Genomic DNA, 19735 nt, shown 5'->3' on the forward strand with positions numbered 1-19735 from the left:
TGCACAGAATGAACCCAAGAACTCTAACCATCCCACTTCCTAACATGTGGACCATTTGACATTGATCTCCTACCAATACTAATTCTGCTTCTTGGAGTGGAAGAGGCATCTTGAACCCCTGAGAATAGTTTGCATCTTTACATTCAAGAGGGAAAGCAGAGAAGCTGGTAGAAAAAGTCTTCTCAGTCTATGAGATTAATCTGTGTTAAATCAGGAGTAACGAGAAGGGAAAGCTGATATTTAAAAGGCTTGGGGAGACCTGAATAATGATGATAATGGTGTGCACAAAGCCATAAGATATGTGGTTTTGATAAGGCTAGATTCACTTACTCTGAAAGTTGAATGAGGATTTGGAGATCGTCTGGGATATTTAGCCTGCAAGCCCCCTCCTGGGCCCAGAGCAGACCTTTCTCTCAGCTTTTTCTAAAATAGAATTTCAGGCAAATTATTGTGCAAGGTGAGCTCTATCTGACATCCCTGAACAAATCCATGTCTCCCCTCATCTTATAGGTTAGGAAATAATTCTTTATATTTGTTAGTGTTGCATATACAGAGGGCCTCCATTATCACATTTAACTCTTGCCTTTTAATCATAGAGGAAGAAATGAAGGGCTTTTTTAAAGAGAAAAACGGCTCCGCAGAGTTGGTACTTGTTATACAACCACAGAGCTGCCTTCTATTAATAGTACTCTGTATTAGGAGAGCAAACCCTTAAACGTAGGGATAAAGATACTAACAGGCAGTTATCTGAGGGATTCTGAAGGGATTCCCTTTCCTTTACTAAGGCCTGCCATTCCACCAATTTTAGCTATTCACTTCTCTGAGTCTCCAAGGGCCTTCTATTAGAATGTGAATATTTATGCAAGAGAGTTATTTGCTCAAATTGAAGTGTGTCATATAGAAATTGATGAAGAAGTGGTAATTATAGCAGATTGGTTGATAGTTTTATGTACTAATTCATTTGACAAACAGTTATTAAGAAATTGTGAAGTTTGGATTATTGCTGTAGTTACTTGTGAAGGATAAGATGCTGAATAATAAATGATCTCTTCCCCCAAAGATTTAACAATATAGTAGGAGATCGTCCAGTGAAGATGGGGAGATTTTGGAAACAGAGTGGCTATGGGAAGTGGTGTAAATAACCTTAAGCTTTCTTTTGTAAAAGGTGAATTTGATAACCACTTTGAAATGTTTATTTGGTGGTGTTTTATATAGTGTGATGGGGTAAGTTGAAATGAAGCAGTTCTTAGAGGAGAGTTGAGCTGTTTAATGGGGTGTTCTGTGGGTAAAATCCATGCAGATGGCATATGAATTTTTGGAAATTGATGAGGTGTTCCTGGGGCCATGTTTAAAAGGAAGAAGAACAGAGGTTCAAATAATAGCACATAGAGTTCTAGGCCCCTCAACAGTTGAATTAATGGGTTGTGAAGGAGATAATGCACAAAAAGTTAAATTATGGAGTCACAAAACAGGTAGATTCTACATTCTGGACAACAAAAAGGGAACCTAGGCCACCTAGAAGCAGCTCCACCATGATGTTAGATTTCAAAGAAAATCTGATTTTATTAATATTTTTTGTTTTGTTAACATGAAACTAATTTTTTTTTTTTTTCAAAAGACATCGCTCTTATTTATTTATTTATTTATTTATTTTTGACCGGTAAGGGGATTGCAACCCTTGGTATGGTGAGGTCCGTACCACGCTCAGCCAGTGAGTGCACCAGACAACCCTATATAGGATCCGAACCCACGGCCTTGGCGCTACCAGCGCCGTGGCCTCCTGAGTGAGCCATGGGGCCGGCCCAACATGAAACTAATTTTTAAAATCAACTTTAATGAGGTATAATTTATACAGTAAAACAAACCCATTTTAAGTAAATTTCAGTGAGTTTTGATACATTTATGTAGCTGTGTAACCGTCACTACAATCAAGATAAAGAACATTTCAGCACACCAAAAAGTTCCCTTGTGCCTTTCCCAGTCATTCCCTACCCTGACCCCTGGCCTCAGGGAATCACTGATCTGCTCTCTGTCATAATAGAATAAATTTATCTTTTCTAGAATTTCATATGAATTAAATTGAATATATGTACTCATTTGTGTCTGGCTTTTTTTTGTTCAGCATAATGTTTTTGAGATGTATCAATGTTATGTATATCAATACTTCACTCTTTTCCATTCCTGTGTTGTATCCCATTGAATACATTATAATTTGTGTGTGCATTCAGCTGTTGAGGGACACTTAGGTTGTTTCCAGTTTTTGACTATCATTAATAAAGCTGTCGTGAACATTCATGCATAAATCTTTAAGTGGAAATGTGTTTTTCATTTTTCTTGGGTGAATAACTAGGAGTAGAATTGCTAGGTTGTACGTTAAGTATATTTATCTTTATAAGAAACTGAGAAACTTGTTTTCCAAATGGTTGTACCGTTTTTTATTCCCGCCAGTAGTGTATGAAAGTTTAAGTTCTTCACATCTTTGCCAATACTTGGCATAGTTATGCTTTTTAATTTTAGGCATTCTAATAGGTGTATAGTGATATATATATATATATATATATATATATCTTTTAATTGTGTTTTATTTTGCATTTTCCTGATGACTAATGATGTGCTTGGAGGCCATTCATATATCTTTTTCTTGTGATGTGTCTGTTCAAATCTTATTTTTTTTATTGTGTTGTTTGTCTTCTTAATTATTGAGTTGTAAGAGTTCTTTATATAATCTGGATATAATCTTTGACCAATAGAAATTATTGAAAATCTTGCCACAGAAGTGGCTTCAATGCATAATCGAAATAAAAGTAATGGTTTAGATGCTAAAATATAACACGTTTGCTGTGGTGTAGCTTAAATACAATAGAAAAATAGAGCCTGTACTGCTGGGCAGAAGGCAGGAACATGCATAGGGTCCTAGGCAGGAGATGTGGGAAGCCCCAACCACGTGGTAGAAGGCATGAGCTTGCATGGTGTCCTAGGAAGGAGCCTCAGAAAGCCCCCACTGCCTGGCAGAAGGCAGAAGGATGCCAAAAACACCATTTTCATGTGGGTGGTCCACCACAGCCACTGCCAAAACCATGGTGGCCACGAGAGTGACTTGCCACCACAGTAGCAACCACAGCCACCATGCAGGTTGCTCACCAGTCCCTCAACTACATTGAGACAAGGAGATTCACCAGCAGAGACCAGAAAAAGAAGAGGAAGTCTCTCTCCTCAGCCTGCTCCAGAGTAATTTAGAAGAAGCAACTGCCCTACCAGATGACCAGACATCAACACAGAGATAGAAATATGAAAATCCAAGAAATTATGACACCATCAAAAGAATACAGTAATTTTCAAATATCTGAATTTATAGCACAGGAAACCATTGAAATGGCTGAAAAGGAATTCTGAGCAAAATCTTAAGGACACTCAATGAGATATGAAAAGACTCAGTTAGACAATGTAACAAGATGAGAAAAAAAATACAGGATATGAAGGAGGAAATTTACAAAGCAATTAATGCCTTAAGAAAGAATGCAGCAGAACTCATGGAACTGAAAGATTTATTGAGTGAAATTAAAAAAAAAACACAATTGGAGGCTTAAGCAGCAGGCCAGAACAAGCACAAGAAAGAATTTATGATCTTGAAGACAGTCTTTTTGAAATAACCCAGGGGAACCAAAAAAAAGGAGAAAGAATTTTTTAAAATGAAGAAAATCTAAGCAAGCTAGCCGACAACCTTAAGCACACAAACATTTGAATCATGGGTGTTCCAAAAGGGGAGGAGAAAGGAGAAGGCATTGAAAACCTATTTAATGAAACAATAACTGAAAACTTCCCAAATATAGGGAGAGATGTGGATCTTCAGATCCAGGAGGCTTAAAGATCCCCAATGAGAATCAACCCAAAAAAATACTCTCTGAGAAACATTATTTGTCACACTGGCAAAGCTCAAAGACAAAGAGAATCCTAAAAGCAGCAAGAGAAAAGTGTCAACTCATCTATAAGGCAGCCCCCATCAGACTAACAGCAGATTTCTCAGCAGAAACTCTGCAGACCAGAAGGAAATGACATATTCAAAATGCTAAAAGTAATCAACAACAACAAAAAAACCTGCCAGGCAGGAATACTATACAGCAAGGTCATCCTTCAGAAATGAGGGAGAAATAGTGTATTTCCCAGATAAACAAAAACTGCAGGAGTTCACCACCACATGACCAGCCCTGCAAGAAATCCTCAGGGGAGTCCTGCATCTGGAATCTGAAAAAAGATGATCACTACCACAAATGCACAAGAAAGAACAAAACCCACTGGTAGAATAAAAATGCAAATGAGAAAGAGAAAGAAACTAAATCTTACCACCTCACATGACCAACAAACAACAAAAAGGGAAGAAAGGAAAAAAAGATATTTAAAACATCCCAATGAAAAATTGATAAAATGCCAAGAGTGAGACAGTACCTTTCAATAACAACCCTAAATGTAAATAGATTAAACTCCCCATTCAGAAGACACAGACTGACTGATTGGAGTAAGGAGCTAGACCCAACTATATGCTGTCTTCAAGAGACTTGCCTCAACTGTAGAGACATACACAGACTAATAATGAAGAGATGGAAAAAGATATACAACATGAATGGAAACCAAAAACAAGCAGAAGTAGCTATTCTTATATTGGATAAACAGACTTTAAACCACAAACCAAGAAGAGAGAAAGAAGGCCACTATATAATGATAAAAGGATCTATCCAGCAAGAAGACATAACAATCATAAATATATATGCACCCAATAATGGAGTATACAGATATATAAAGTGAACAATATTAGACCTAAAGAAAGAGATAGACCCCAATACAGTAATAGTAGGGGACCTGAACATCCCTCTCTTAGCACTAGACAGATCACCTTGGCAAAAGATCAACAGAGAAACAGGATTTAAACTACACTTTAGACCAGTTGGCCATGGAAGATACCTACAGAACATTTCATTCAACAGCTGCAGGGTATAGATTCAACTCATCAATACACAGGACATTCTCCAGGAAAGACCATATGTTAGGTCACAAATCAAGTCTCAACATGTTTAAAAACATCTAAGTCATCTCAAGCATCTTTTCAGATCACAGTGGACTAAAACTAGAAATCAATAAAAGTAAAACTGAGGATACTATACAAATACATAGAAATTAAACAACATGCTCCTGAATGACCTATGGTTTAAGAAGAAATTAAATAGGTCATTGAAAAATTTCTTGAAACTGACAAAGATAGAGGCACATCATACTAAAACCTGTGGGATACTGCGGAAGCAGTACTAAGAGGGAAGTTTATTGCAATAAACATATCAACAGAATAGAAAGATATCAATAAACAACCTAATGTTACACTTCAAAGAACTAGAAAAACAGGAACAATCCAATCCCAAAATTAGTAGACAGAAAGAAATAATTAAGATCAGAGCAGAACTAAATGAAATAGAGACCCCAAATATGGTTACAAAAGATCAATGAAACAAACAAACAAAAAAAATGGTTTTGTGAGTAAATAAACAAAATAGACAAGTCATTAGCTAGGTTAACTAAAAAGGAAGAAGACCCAAATAACAAAAATCAGAAATGAAAAAGGAGACATTACAACCAATTCCACAGAAATAGAAAGAAACATTGGAGACTATTATAAACAATTATATACCAACAAATTTACAAACTACCAAGACTGAACCAAGAAGAAACGGAAAACCTGAACAGAGGAATAACAAGCAATGAGATTGAAGCAGTAATCAGCAGTCTCCCAACAAAGAAGCACCCACGAGTGGATGTTGTTACTGCTGAATTCTACTAGACTTTTAAAGAGGAGTTAATACCAATTCTCCTGGAACTATTCCAAAAATTCAAACAGAGGCCATTCTCCCAAATTAATTCTATGAGGCCAGCATCACCCTGATACGAAAACCAGACAAAGATATAACAGAAAAAGAAAACTACAGGCCAATATCACTAAAGAACATAGATGCAAAAATCCTCAGCAAAATATTAGCAATCAAAATATAGCAACACATCAAAAAAATTATACACCACAATGAAGTGGGATTCATCTCAGGGATGGAAGGATGGTTCAACATATGCAAGTCAATAAATGTGATATACAACATCAAAAAAATCAAGTACAAAAAGTATATGATTATCTCAATTGATACAGAAAAAGCATTTGACAAGATTCAACATATCTTCATAATAAAGACTCTTATTAAGTTAGGTATAGGAGGAAAGTATCTCAACACAATAAAAGCCATATATGACAAACCTGCCACCAATATTATGCTAAATGGGGAAATGCTTTCAGCTTTGCCCTTAAGAACAGGAACAAGACAAAGATGCCCACTCTCACCACTCCTATTTAACATAGTATTGGAAGTACTAGCCAGAGCAATCAGGCCAGATAAAGTAATACAGAGCATGCAGATTGGAAAAGAAGAAGTCAAATTGTCCCTGTTTGTAGATGACATGATCCTATATACAGAAAAACATGAAAACTTTACCAAAAAACTCTTAGAGCTGATGAACAATTTCAGTAAAGTGGCAGGATACAGAATCAACATGCAAAAATCAGTAGCTTTTTTATACTCCAATAACAAACTAGCAGAAAAAGAAACCAAGAAAGCAAGCCCATTCACAATAGTAACCAAAAAAATAAAATACCCAGGAATCCATTTAACCAAGAAGTGAAATATCTCTGCAATGAGAGCTACAAATAAGTGCTGAAAGAAATTAAAGAGGACACAAAAAGATGGAAAGACATTCCATGCTCTTGGATTGGTAGAATTAACATTGTGAAATTTTCCATACTACTGAAAGTGATCTACAGATTCAGTGCAATCCCCATCAAAATACCGATAACATTCTTCACAGAAATAGAAAAAACAATCCTAACATTAATATGGAAATACAAAAGACCCCAAATAGCTAAAGAAATCCTGATCAAAAAAATAAACAAATAAATAAAAGGGAGACATAACACTGTCTGGCTTCAGAGTATACTACAAAGCTATCGTAACCAAAGCAGCATAAAAACAGACACTCAGACCAATGGAACAGAACAGAAAACCCAGAAATCAACCTATATACTTATAGGTAAGTGATATTTGACAGGGACAATAGGAGCGTACATTGGAGAAAGGACTGCCTCTTCAAGAAGTGGTGGTGGGAAAACTGGACATTCATATGTAGAAGAATGAAACTAGACCTGTACCTCTCACCATATCCCCAAATCAACTCAAAATAAATCAAAGACTTATATGTAAGACCCAAAACTATAAAATTACTAAAACAAAACATAGGGGAAATACTTCAAGAAGTACAACTAGGCAAAGATATTATGAACAAGTCCCCCAAAACACAGGCAACAAAAGGAAAAATAAATGAATGGGATTTTATCAAACTAAAAAGCTTGTGCACAGCAAGAGAAACAGTTAACAGAGTGGAAAGACAACCTACAAAATGGGAGAAAATATTTGCAAACTATGCATCCAACAAGGGATTAATGTCCAAAATATACAAAGAACTCAAACAACTTAACAGTAAAAAAACAAGTAAAAAATGGGCAAAGGAGCTGACTAGGCATTTCTCAGAGGAAGATATACAAATGGCCAACAGACACATGAAAAAATGCTCAGCATCACTCAGCTTCAGGGAAATGCAAATCAAAACACATTGAAATATCGTCTCATGCCAGTTTGACTGGCCAATATCAAAAAGGCACAGAATAACAAATGCTGGTGAGAATGTGGAGAAAGGGGGACCCTCCTACGCTGCTGATGGGACTGTAAATTATTGCAGCCACTATGGAAAACAGTATGGAGGTTCCTGAAACAACTACAAGTAGAACTGCCATATGATCCATCAATCCCACTGCTGGGTGTATACCCAATCATCATGTCAAAGGGATACCTTCACTCCCATGTTTATTGCAGTTCTATTTGCAATAGCTAAATGTTGTAACCAAACTAAATGTCCATTAATGGACAACTGGATAAGGAAAATGTGGTATATATACACAATGGGATACTACTCTGCTATAAAAAAGAATGAAATTCTGCCATTAGCAGCAACATGGATGAACTTAGGGAAAATTATTTTAAGTGAAATAAGCCAGGTACAAAAAGAGAGAAAACATACATCCTCACTCATAAGTGGGACCTGAAAACAAAGAAAAAGAAAAAAAGATACAACAACCACAAGAATTTGTTGAACTTTCAAAAGGAGAGAACAGAACTGAGGCCACCAAAGGTGGGAAAGAGGGTGCGGGAGGGGGGTTAGAGAGAAATTGTGAAGGGCCGCAAAACATGTTTATATTGTGTTATGATAAAATAAAAAATAAAAATAATACAAGAATGGTTTGGGGATTAAAAAGGTAAATATAGATTAAGAATTTTTTTTGTCACCTTCAACTTTCATGTTCTCGGATTTGAACAAAGATGCCTGCCTACATATCTCTCTTTTCAGTATACTCTGCAATCTACTTAAAAAAATTTTTTTAGACAGCTGCCAGTTGAGTGCCAATTTTACATTCCAGTTTTTTTCTGGCATCCCCTTTGAGAAACACATGCTTCTATCTTCAGTTGCTGCTTTTCCCTCCATATGCTTCTTGTTCCATTTCTAGACATCACAAAGGCATTTGAGTTGAATATGTGCATGATTAAGAGCATGGAGCTTATTGGTTGCATCAGGCCCTCCAAATAAGAGAGAAAAGGGACCCTGAACACTACCAATTTAAAGGTGAGTTAGAAATATATGAGGATACTTCAAAAAGTTCATGGAAAAATTAATATCTTTTAATTCTGTTTTTTCCACAAACTTATTGAAGTACCCTTGTGTAACACCAAACCCTTTTCTGCCAATGACTTTAGTTTTTAAGCTATATAAATACTTGCTTGTCAGCTGCGTTTTATGACATCTTTGTGCATGGTTCTAAGCTAAATTTCATAGGGAAGAACAAAGGCATTGCTCTGAAGGGCTTAGAGAACAGTTGCTGAGGACAAGTGAGGGAATTAGGATCCTTGAATGCTTGTAGTGCCATTTGTTTCTGGTCTTTCACAACTTTATATAAGTTACCATCTGCTCTTTGACTTAGAGGCTCACATGACAGTATTTGGTTCAGTGACATTGAGTAAGCATTCTGCACGTGAATTAGTGGGACAAATTTTGTCTCACAATCCCACTGTTGCTTAAAGGTATTGAAGAAATCTCTCAATCTACTACCATTATTAATAGTCTGTTCTAGTTAGTTGGATAGATTCATCTAAACCTACATTGTCATATAAACTGTAGAGTGACATTATTCAGTGAGTATATTTCTATTTTTAGAAATCATTAACTTTTTAGAAGTTGTATTTCTTGCCTTAATTACCATGAATATAACGAATCAATGTATAGTAAGCGAAGTGATTTCTGGATTACTAAAGTAAATACTATAAGGTCTTTTCTTCCTATCTCATATGCTTTAGGTACAGCAGAATTCTGCCAGTCTCACTCAAAGGTTATGTATTTTTATATGAGACATGATTTTCATAAGCCTCGTTATCTGTTTTCCATGTGCACAGATAATAAAAGCAAAAAGTCAGATGGGGTGGAGAGGTACTCCTATATGTACAAATGTTGAGAGCAGATTAGGGGAAAAGACCACCATATGAAAAAAAAAAAGAAATGATTTCAAAGGAAGGACAATTTGGGGCCATTGGTATAGGTGTAGTAAATCCCAGACCCTTAGAGCATCCTTGTGTTACAGGGCATGCCAACAATGTGATGGCCCTGAAGAATTAAATTATGATCAGTGTTCCTTTTGTTCTTTGATTGTAATAAAATTCGAGATAGATTTCAAACTAAAGTGATTAAATAAACAAATAGAAGTTGTTTTACATCAAGATTTAAGGCCTTGATCATCTAGAAATGTTTCTCCTATTTCTTGTCCTGATGCCTCTGTGCCGTCCTGCCCCTCTCCTCTCATGCACTCACATACACACTAACCCTTCTCACCCTCAGGATTCACCTGCTAAGGGCATTTTCTCTGGGAAAAACTGACTTAGCTGCCCCTCCTTTGAGTACCCTTTGCTTGTACTATCCAGGCACTCACAGTCCTGTATGGTTGATTGCATGTTTATCTGCTCATCTTCCCTATCAGACTAAAAGCTACTTGAGGGCAAGAACCCTGTCTTATTCACTGTTATATATGCCTAGCACAATGGTACCTGGCACATAGAAGAGACTTAATAAATAGTTCTTAATAAATGAATGGCTGAATAAATGTTGGATGAATCCAGAATATCTTCTGGGCAGCCAAAATTTGTCTGTCTAGTACTTTGGAAAAGGAGCATGCCAACTCTTTTGAAAATTTCACTCTAATCTGTTTTGAAATTTCTGTTACAAATCATCACAGTGGACAAGAGTTCAGAGTAGGGTCAGGGATGTCTTTAAGATGTGAAAAACAAAACTGAATCTAAAAAGTGAAAGGATGTATGTATATTCTAACATAATAGAGAAGCTATGGATTAAATATATCTTTCCTTAAGAATTCTTGTTTGATATAAAAATATCCACAGCAAGTTGCTAAATTGGATAGACTATATATCTGTTATTTAAAAAATTATTTTGAAAAATAGTAGTTTAAGAACCATTGATTTGTCTGAAAGAGAACAATAAGAAGGATGTTATTTCCTGAATCTAGTAACTAATAATATACTGTTACTTGGAATAATTTGAATCCAGAAAAGAGAGAAAGCTCATTACTGAGAAGTTTGCTAATGATCAAAAGTTAGATGGTAGTCAATAATAATAGGAAATAGCATTAAATTTCAGAATGCCATGTTCAAGTTATTAGACTTGGAAGTACAGTGATACATACAAATAAACAAGAGACGAGGTTTAAAGTACAGTACCAGAAATAAAACAGCAATTAAAGAGAAGGGTTCTTAAAGACTGGGATGGTTAATGAAAAAGTTTGTGAAATCATCTCAGACTAGAAAAATGGCTTTGAGATTTCTTTTATTTGTATGAGTGAGAATTACAACCATTAGTACTATTTAGTTTTAGAAATTGAAATTGGTGAAATCCACCAAATACATGAAAAGTCAAGTTAGACTAGGTATTTTAGGGCCAGCTCTGTGAACTCTTTTGAATTAGCAGCCTGACTGCCCTATGAGTCCTTTTCGTGGGCTTCTTTTTCCTTCTTTTTTCCAATCCATCTGGCCTCAGTGTCAACTATGTTCTGTTTTTTCATTCATCTGAGATCATAGTTGGGCCACTTAAGAACTGGATTTTCTTTCAAAGTAGCATACTTAATCGTGGCCATTTTCACAGTGTTGTCTTAAAGGTTAAAAGGCATATTTCTTTTTAATAATGAATGGGCATGCCTGGGCCTCATTCTCATGCTACCCTACAGTGCCTTGTTAGGTTCATGGATGGAAGAGGGCTCTTGATATGGAGAGGATGTCTGTTGCACATATTGTGTTACTTCTTATACAAAAGCTAAAAGTTTAATAGTTTGTTTTTAGAAGGAGGAAAAATATCCTCCTGTCAGAAATAGCTGCATTAAAATGTCCTATACTTGCTTTTTCCTGTTTTGCATTAGGAAGGTAATAGCAAGGAGCCAGTGTAAATTGCTCTTGGGCTCAATAAAACACTGTTTGCCTTTATTTTTATCACTCAAATCAATTTTTGAACCCTTCTTGCTGGTGAGGAATCTGATGTCAGTTATTATTTGGGTCTTCCCCACCATGTGTGTATGTGGGAGAGCATGTACTCACACAGACACACGCACTCTCACACTGTATTGTCCTGGCCTCCCAGGTCTTAAATGGGTCCTGGAAACAGAGGGAGAAGCCTGGTCCTAAGCCATTATCATTATTATGGCCAAAATGACTTCTTCTGTCCACTTTGCCAAGGCTGTAATGGCACTCCACTCTTTGGGGTTGGGGAGCTCTTAAAAGTACCTACCCAAAGCCATTGTCCCTGCAGGCAGGCTTTACGGTGCCAGCCAAGGGCAGCATGCTCTGGAGCCAGCTAGTGTCCACACCCATTTGTGGGCACTCTGCTCCGGAGCTCTGTGGCAATAAGGGCCAGGCTCCCAAGGGACCAACTGCACCCCCAGCCTGCCCCTCTTCCTCTTTCCGGGCTCCTAGTACCTCAACCCTAGAAGGGCCTTTCTTGGCCTTTTCTTTCACAATGGGGTTTGATGACCCACCTGGAAGCTTTAAATGGATAAAATCAGGACCACATAAGCCTGTTTACTTTTTCTGCGCATAAGAAGGAATTGCTTTTAGGAATGCATTGTACTGTCTCCCATCCCCCAAGGATAGACTTCATATTTCCTTGAGGTAGCTGAAACCCAGCAATTGGATTTATACATTTACTTTTCACCTTCTCTCTGTCTCTGTCTCTCTCACACACACGTGCGCAGGTGTGCACACACACACACACACTTTTTAACAACCTGCAAATATTTATTTTGGACAATCTCTTTTATCAGTAGAAGAGTGGTAGTGGTAAGGGAATCTGTACCTCAAAATACTAATGTTATAAAGTTATTTTACTCATCCTCCAGACTTTCTTCATATACTAGAAACTGTCTATAACATGATCCAATTATAGCGTGAAATTTAGCATAGCTGGGTCCCCCCAGCAGCTAAGAGGGCCTGCATTATAAAATGGCCACACCTGTGAGACGGCAGCACAGTAGTGACTACGACAGCATTTCCTTACATTTTTGTTCAACTTTCCAATCCTATCCTTCTTAGCCTAAATCAGAAATTTACAAAACCCTTTCTTCTAATTCCAGTTTTGCAAAAGACATAGAAATCTGATCAGATTTCACCAGGCAAAACCCACTGAAACTCTTGAAACTTAATTTAGGCAATCCTTGTTTTTCACTGTAGTGTGTTCCTATTAAGGATGTCAGAGAACAAAAACAGCAAAAAATATTTAATCTTCCCTCCTGCATAATTACTATAGAGCCTGCAGTTTCTCTTTTAAATCACTAGATGACACTTCTACATTAAGACCAGCTGTGGTGACTCGCCAATCATTATGCTGAATAATAGGATGGGGAAACAAGCAGTACGTGGTGTGTGATTTTTTATGTTCTCCAGGGTGATTTTCGTGTGTGATGAACAGACTATTCAGAAGGTTTAATTTTGATTTTAAAAACTGACATCCAGTTTTTTAAATTGCAAGACAAAAAGCCTAGTTCTTTAGGCTTTTGAGTTTAGCTTTCAACTAGTTTCTTCTTTTTTATGTATAAGTCAGGCAAAGTTTAGTAATAATTTTAAGGGCACTTTGAATAATGTTTGGTCTCATTGACAAAATTGATTAATTAAACATTTAAACTGTGCTTATAAATTTAATATCTTCACTTTTTCAAGTATTTAAATTGTCTGATTTAAAATGTCACTGGGTGGGGCTGAGCCCATGGCGCACTCGGGAGAGTGCGGCGCTGGGAGCGCAGCGACGCTCCCGCCGCGGGTTCAGTTCCTATATAGGAATGGCCGATGCACTCACTGGCTGAGTGCCGGTCACGAAAAAGACAAAAAAATAAAATAAAATAAAATAAAATAAAATGTCACTGGGTGGTAAATAATGCTTTCAAATTTAATAAATCAAACCTATAAATACAGTGATGCTCAAGTTTTCTTAAATGTTTTGAATATATATGATGAAAAAATGCCAAACTCCTGAAGAAGAAATTATTATTATTGTTTTTTAAATCTTTATATACTTACACTTAACTTTTTTAACTTCTGAGTCATAAATGACACAACCCCATTTAAGTAAGGCAGTTAACATCTCATTTAACCAAGGTTACTTATTACTAGGGATTTCAGCAGTAGAAGTCTTAGAGTTTCAGAGACCCAGAGCACTTCTCATCACCAAATAAAGAAACCACCAAATGCCAATTAATTCAGGGTTATTTCTCGGTATATGGACGTTACTAATGAGTAGAGATTTCCATCTGGGTGCTTAATGGATTCCCACTAATTAGATTTCAGGCAACCTGAATGATGCTGTCTGTAGAGCCCATTTTATAGTTGCTCTCTCAGGGATTTCAAAACAGGCATTTAGTCTTGTATGTCCTGTGTCCCTGGGTTTAGATTATTTACACATTACCAAGTCCTCCTGATTACTCACAAAAGCTTGCATTATTCACCAGGTTTATCACTTGCATCTTTTTGGTTCCTAAGTTATACAAATGATTCTTCCATCTAAGTCTAAAGACTTTTGAACTAGATTGGATCTTGTTTTTTTTCATATTCTTAGGATCATATAACTCTTACAGATATTTAAGTGATGTAGATTGAATTTGGATAACTCAATATCTATTTTGAAATCACCTCTCATGAAGTCATGGTTCCCACAGCAGTGAAAAGTAAAAGGATCCATGCATTTTTTATATTTGCAGAAAAGCAAAACTATGAATACCTTTTTTTTTTTTTTTTTTTTTTTTGAGAACCATCTCTGTGTCAGGCACTGTACTAATAAGCAAAAAGAATGTAATCATAGTTAAGACAGAGGAGGATTCACTCCTCATAAAGTATATGATAAAGTGAGGTTGACCATATCCTAATAGTGAAATTTTGGGGATTTAAGGCCAGGTACCTAAGTATTGGGCCTGATTTCTGCCAGTGAATAAACTACTAACAGCACTAATTTTCCTCTTTTCTGAAGTGAAACTAATCCCTATTCAGTTGGAGTTGCTACAGAATTAACTTGGAGATTATTACTAGCAAAGTAACTAAAACTTGTGGCAAGTTATGTTAAAAGTGTGACCCCATGGAACAGAGAAAAAAGTTCACTTCTAGAAGCAATCTATTTTTTCCCTATTCACTGATGAGGTTTACTTAAAATGAAGCTCTGCCTTTTAGGATCTCACAATTAGATACCACAGTAAAGCTTGATCATGAGAGTTTGGGCAGCTCCCTTTGAAGCCAGTCAGGAAATTGGAATGAGTCACATATTACAGAAACCAGTTAGGCTGATTCCTGCCTTATTTCCACTTGAAGATATTTACTAAATGAATATTTTATCGTTTTGAAAGAGCTTCATAAAAACCATATGTTTTATTTCCTGATTCTCAAGAAAGGGCTTTAGAAGTTGTTCTAGTCAGTCCAGATGAGTTTGAAAATGTGGCCTTATTTTAGCAAGTTTTAGGTCATTGAATAGTACTATGCAATGGTTTCTTAAATGGGCTCAACTTACAGCAACACTATGGAAATAGCTTTATTCTTCTCTCACCGCTGCTCCCAAGTCACATCACATCAAAATTTTGTAATGGGTGCTCGAACATTAAATAGAAAAGGAGTAAACCATAAGAAGATACCAGTTTCCTCTTCAGTTATCCCTTACTTTAAAATGAATATTGAGGCTGACTTGGAAATTCAGATAGTGTAGGATGCTACTGCATTTGATGTGACCCAGTAATGATTCTCTCCTAGGCAAAATCATCTTTTCAGTAAAGCATGTGGGGATGCATTTGAAGCTTTGAGAGCAATAAAGTCTCAGGACAGTCTTCTCCTTGGACTCTGGGACTCCTGACACCTTCACAAGATGATTTTTTTTTTTTCCTTAGGAAAATCAGATGGAATTAACAACTTCTGTTAACTGCTATTAGGGAAGTTACACCATGCTTTGTGTGCTCCTTTCTGAGAAGATAAGCTATTTAGCAGAAAAAGGTATAAATTTGTCTGCAAATGTCCTATTAAAGTCTCTCTTCATTTAGAAATTATATTCACTTGTTTCTGTTTCTTTTAGAAAAGAGATAAACTTTACCCTCTCTCCCAAATGATGAAAGAGAGTATGATTGGATATCACCATTGAGCCAGGATTTCTGCCCTAAGGAAAATAATATCCTCTTTAGAACTATCAATTGACTGCTCCCACAGAGCTTGGCTAAGGGCTATAAGCAAAACCCAGGCATACCAACTTGAAGCCTAGACATTTTTGATACACTGAAGAATCCAGTCTTCTGCAGAGGATTACAAGCAGTGTAGGTAATAGCTAAATATTGTATTTGATAAATACATGAAAAATTTTTGGCTATTCCCTGTCTTTTCATATTCTGAAACTTCCAGAATCAAAAGAAGTTCTAGCCCAGAGAGGAAATCATCCCTAATTTGGTAGGTTCTATAACAGGGAGAGAGAATCAAGTCTAGCCAGCTAAATCTAGGCTAAAATAATGAATGGGACAACTTCCAGATGTGGAAATCAGTTCTCTAGGACAACATAAAATAGTTAAATAAGCTGTAGAACTTAAGTGTTAGAAAAATGCAGCATTCACAATATAGTTGGTGCTTGGAAAACATTTGCTATTTCAAGGCTTGATAGAGGTACTGGCATATACCCTCCTCAATCTATGTAATATATAGCACCTCATGGCCTATCATAGAGAAAAGTCTCTGTAGCAGAGGGAGCAGTTGTATAATAGTTAGGGTGACTTTTCCAAACAGGACAGACACAGGTCGGTTGCGATACTTTTGCAAAGTGAGCCTAAAATTACAAGCTAAATTCTGACTTACGTCTGAAGATAGGAAATAATTCACATTTAGATTTTCTTTCAGATATGTTGTCCTTCTGTCAGCTCTTCACTGACATAAATCCTCATTGTAGTGCTAGAGGTTCATTTTTACCTAGCTCTGCAAAAATATGTAAAATGACTATTCTCACCCTGTTTATTTTATATTCCTACTTTCAGGATAAATTGTATGTCCAAACAAACTCAACTTGTAAAAATCCGAAAATTAAGAAGCTATTCCTAATCACTGAAATCAGCTCCTAGAATTCTAAATATGAAAACTACGTGTTATTATCAAACGAGAGGCAGTCATGACCATTTGCAACAGCTGCTCTTCTGCAAATCTGATTTACCAGTCACTAAAACCCCTATTTATAAGTGTCACATTTGTATGCACAAAATTGAGCTTTTCATTCCAATTCATACTGCCAGTGAGTTTTAGAAGAAGGAATCATGAAATTTTTGAGAGGTATTTTATTTATTTGTAACGTTATGTTACAGAGTAAATAGATGGGAATAAAATATACTTTACTTTAAGCTAGCCATTTTGGTGAGCAAAACAATTCAGTTGAATCTGGCATATTGTTCTAATTGGGTTATTATTAATAAAATTTGTGGTCTTGAATTTTTGTACTAGTGGTAAAAATTTTAGTAAGGGAGTCCTTGTAGTCTCAGGAGGCTCTTTGTTTTGCTGTAAACTAGTCCATTACTGGAGGTAGAATAGCAAACTCTTTTAATTCATCCTCTCAATAAGTCCTCACATCTGCACCATTAATAATAAAGATAAAAATAACTCCACCTTATGTTTTTAGAGAACCTTAAAGTTTAGTCATAGCTATTATCTCATGTAGGTTACTCAAATGAAATTAGTCATATAAGTAAAGCAAATATTTTTAAGGAGGAAAATGAAGTCTAGAGAGTTAAGTGAATGGTCCAGAATTGAAGAGCTAGTTAGGGGTAGGACCAGAGAGAGGACAGAAATCCTTCCTTCCAGTTCTACTTACTGTACTTTTATAGGATGCTAGCATTCTTTAAAGAATCTTCCTGAGAAGATTGATGGGGGTAGATGATAAGCCTATTCTAGATGTAAGGAAAGCTAATATCACAGCCTCTGGATTCAGAATTCTAGCACCAAGGAATACTGTTGATAACAAAAGTGGAGGCAGAGATGGAAAAAGCAGGATGGGAGAGATGTATCCTGTATCTGTCTAGGAAGTTTGAGGCAAAGGTCCTGACTGAGGTTCTTCTTCAGTGAGCTAATGTAGATGCAGCCAAAAAGCCTGATCCTGTACCTACCTGTCCCTTTGCTCTTTTCCTCTGGTATCTTTTTCTCTGCCGATTCATATCATAACTCAATTGAATCCCTGTAGAGGATTCTTAAAGCAAATGTACTTCACAGGGCCTGGTTTTCCAAAGCCTTGCAGTTTCAAATATTGACCTTGCAAAGGACAGGAAATTTTCCTCAGGCTATAAAGTCTCTGGTATAAGATAAAGAATTCTAACACAGCAAGGTTGCTGGATCAAAGACAGACAAGTTACTGATGGATATGTAAAGATACTGAGAAATGCTGTAAGAAGGAATGTTTGCTAAGATCAAGCTTTTGTTGGTGGATCACTTAAATTGTCTTATGGAATATCATCTGGCTTGTTTCACTGAGAGTTACCAGCCCATATTGTTAAACTATAACCCACCTATGTCTCTTCCTGTAACTTCCTGGGCTGGAGAATAAATGCAGGAAGAGAATCCCAATTCAGGGTTAATTTCCCAAGGAAAGGATGCCTCTCGCTTGATCATTCCCAAGGGAAGTTAACCACTTCAGGGCTTCTCACTGCTCAGAAGAGATGGGCTTTGAGTAATCCTTTGTGGTTCCGTCACCCAGGGGAAGTGGGGTGACAAATCCATGGGGGGAAAAGCAACAAATCCCTCTCTTTCTGGAGGGCACTGGCATTAGAATTCTAGAATTTGGGAACTGAAGTTTACAGACCATCTTGCCAGGCCCTTGTTCAAAGATGAGTGGAGTGAGAAGATTGTTATGTTTGAGATTAAACCTCTAATAAATAGGCCTGAAACCAGAACTCCTAGTCACGTCTCTTTCCACTACATGATTGCTGTCTTTGTTTCATTTCAATAAGGTGGTCTCCACACCAAGAGTTTAAGTTCTTTGAAGACAAGGACTTCTGAGACCTCTCCATGACAGCTAAGCAGTGCAGAATATGTTCTAGGGTCACAAAAGTGCATATTGCATTGACTTTGGAACAAAAGAATTCTGCTAGCTGTGCTGGCTATGGCTCTCTCCAACCAAACAGGGGGATGTTTGTCTCAATTTGTGAAATCTCTTTTCTGGGCTATGCTATGAATGTTTTATGCCAGTGGTGGCATGGGTGATGGGTACAAAGTTAAGGTACCAATGTCACAAGACTGCATTCTGACCCAAATAGATGGTCATTACAACAGCATTCTCCTGAACCCTCCTGACTTTCTTGGATTATTGGATATGTAGATCATGAAGTGATAGAGGAACATCTTTAAGAGGCAAAGCACTTGTGTTTGTTTTATTTCAAGTATATTACAAGGAGCTTGTTATAGCCTATAAATAACCATTGATCCTCCCAAAATGCCTCAAAGCATGTATTATTTTTGTTTTGCACATGAATCAAGAAAGCCAGGGCTGTTAGATTTTCTACCTAAGTCAAAGGAATTGATACTGTACAAATAGATGCTCTGAAGGATGACAGAAGGCCTTTTTTTGTATCTTTTGCCTTTGCCAGATGTGTGTACAAGGAACATCCCATAACTGAAAGTAAAGATAGAAAACCTTAACCCATGTTACTTTAATACACCAACATCAGCAGAGGCCCAGAATCAAAAATGGGCTGTGTTAATTTTTCTCTCCAGAAGCTCTGTCAAGAAAGTATGGTTGGAAAGCAAAATAATTTCCAGTTGTGTCTTTGAAGTTGTTTGGTATGATATGATGGGTGTTTAATACATGCTGTGGATATTTTAAAAATAGGGAGCAATCATAAAGTGATAATGTAAACAAATTGTTTGAGCAACTACATTTAAGGCCTAAAAAATAACCTACGTAAAATTTTGTTTTCCTCACTTACTTTATAATTGTGTCTGTATTCTGATGCTGATGAATTTTCTTTTTAAATTAGAGACTTATACATGCTGGTGGTGAAAGTGTTGTACATTAT

General features: G+C 36.6%; 1 protein-coding gene across 6 annotated transcripts in view; it reads left to right on the top strand.

Annotated features, from left to right (window-relative positions):
- PPM1L (protein phosphatase, Mg2+/Mn2+ dependent 1L) overlaps positions 1-19735 on the top strand; it is a 287755-nt gene that overhangs the window by 152370 nt on the left and 115650 nt on the right. The gene's annotated exons all lie outside the window — the stretch shown is intronic.

Source organism: Cynocephalus volans, chromosome 1 (assembly GCF_027409185.1).
Source record: "Cynocephalus volans isolate mCynVol1 chromosome 1, mCynVol1.pri, whole genome shotgun sequence".
Taxonomy (NCBI): Eukaryota; Metazoa; Chordata; class Mammalia; order Dermoptera; family Cynocephalidae; genus Cynocephalus; species Cynocephalus volans.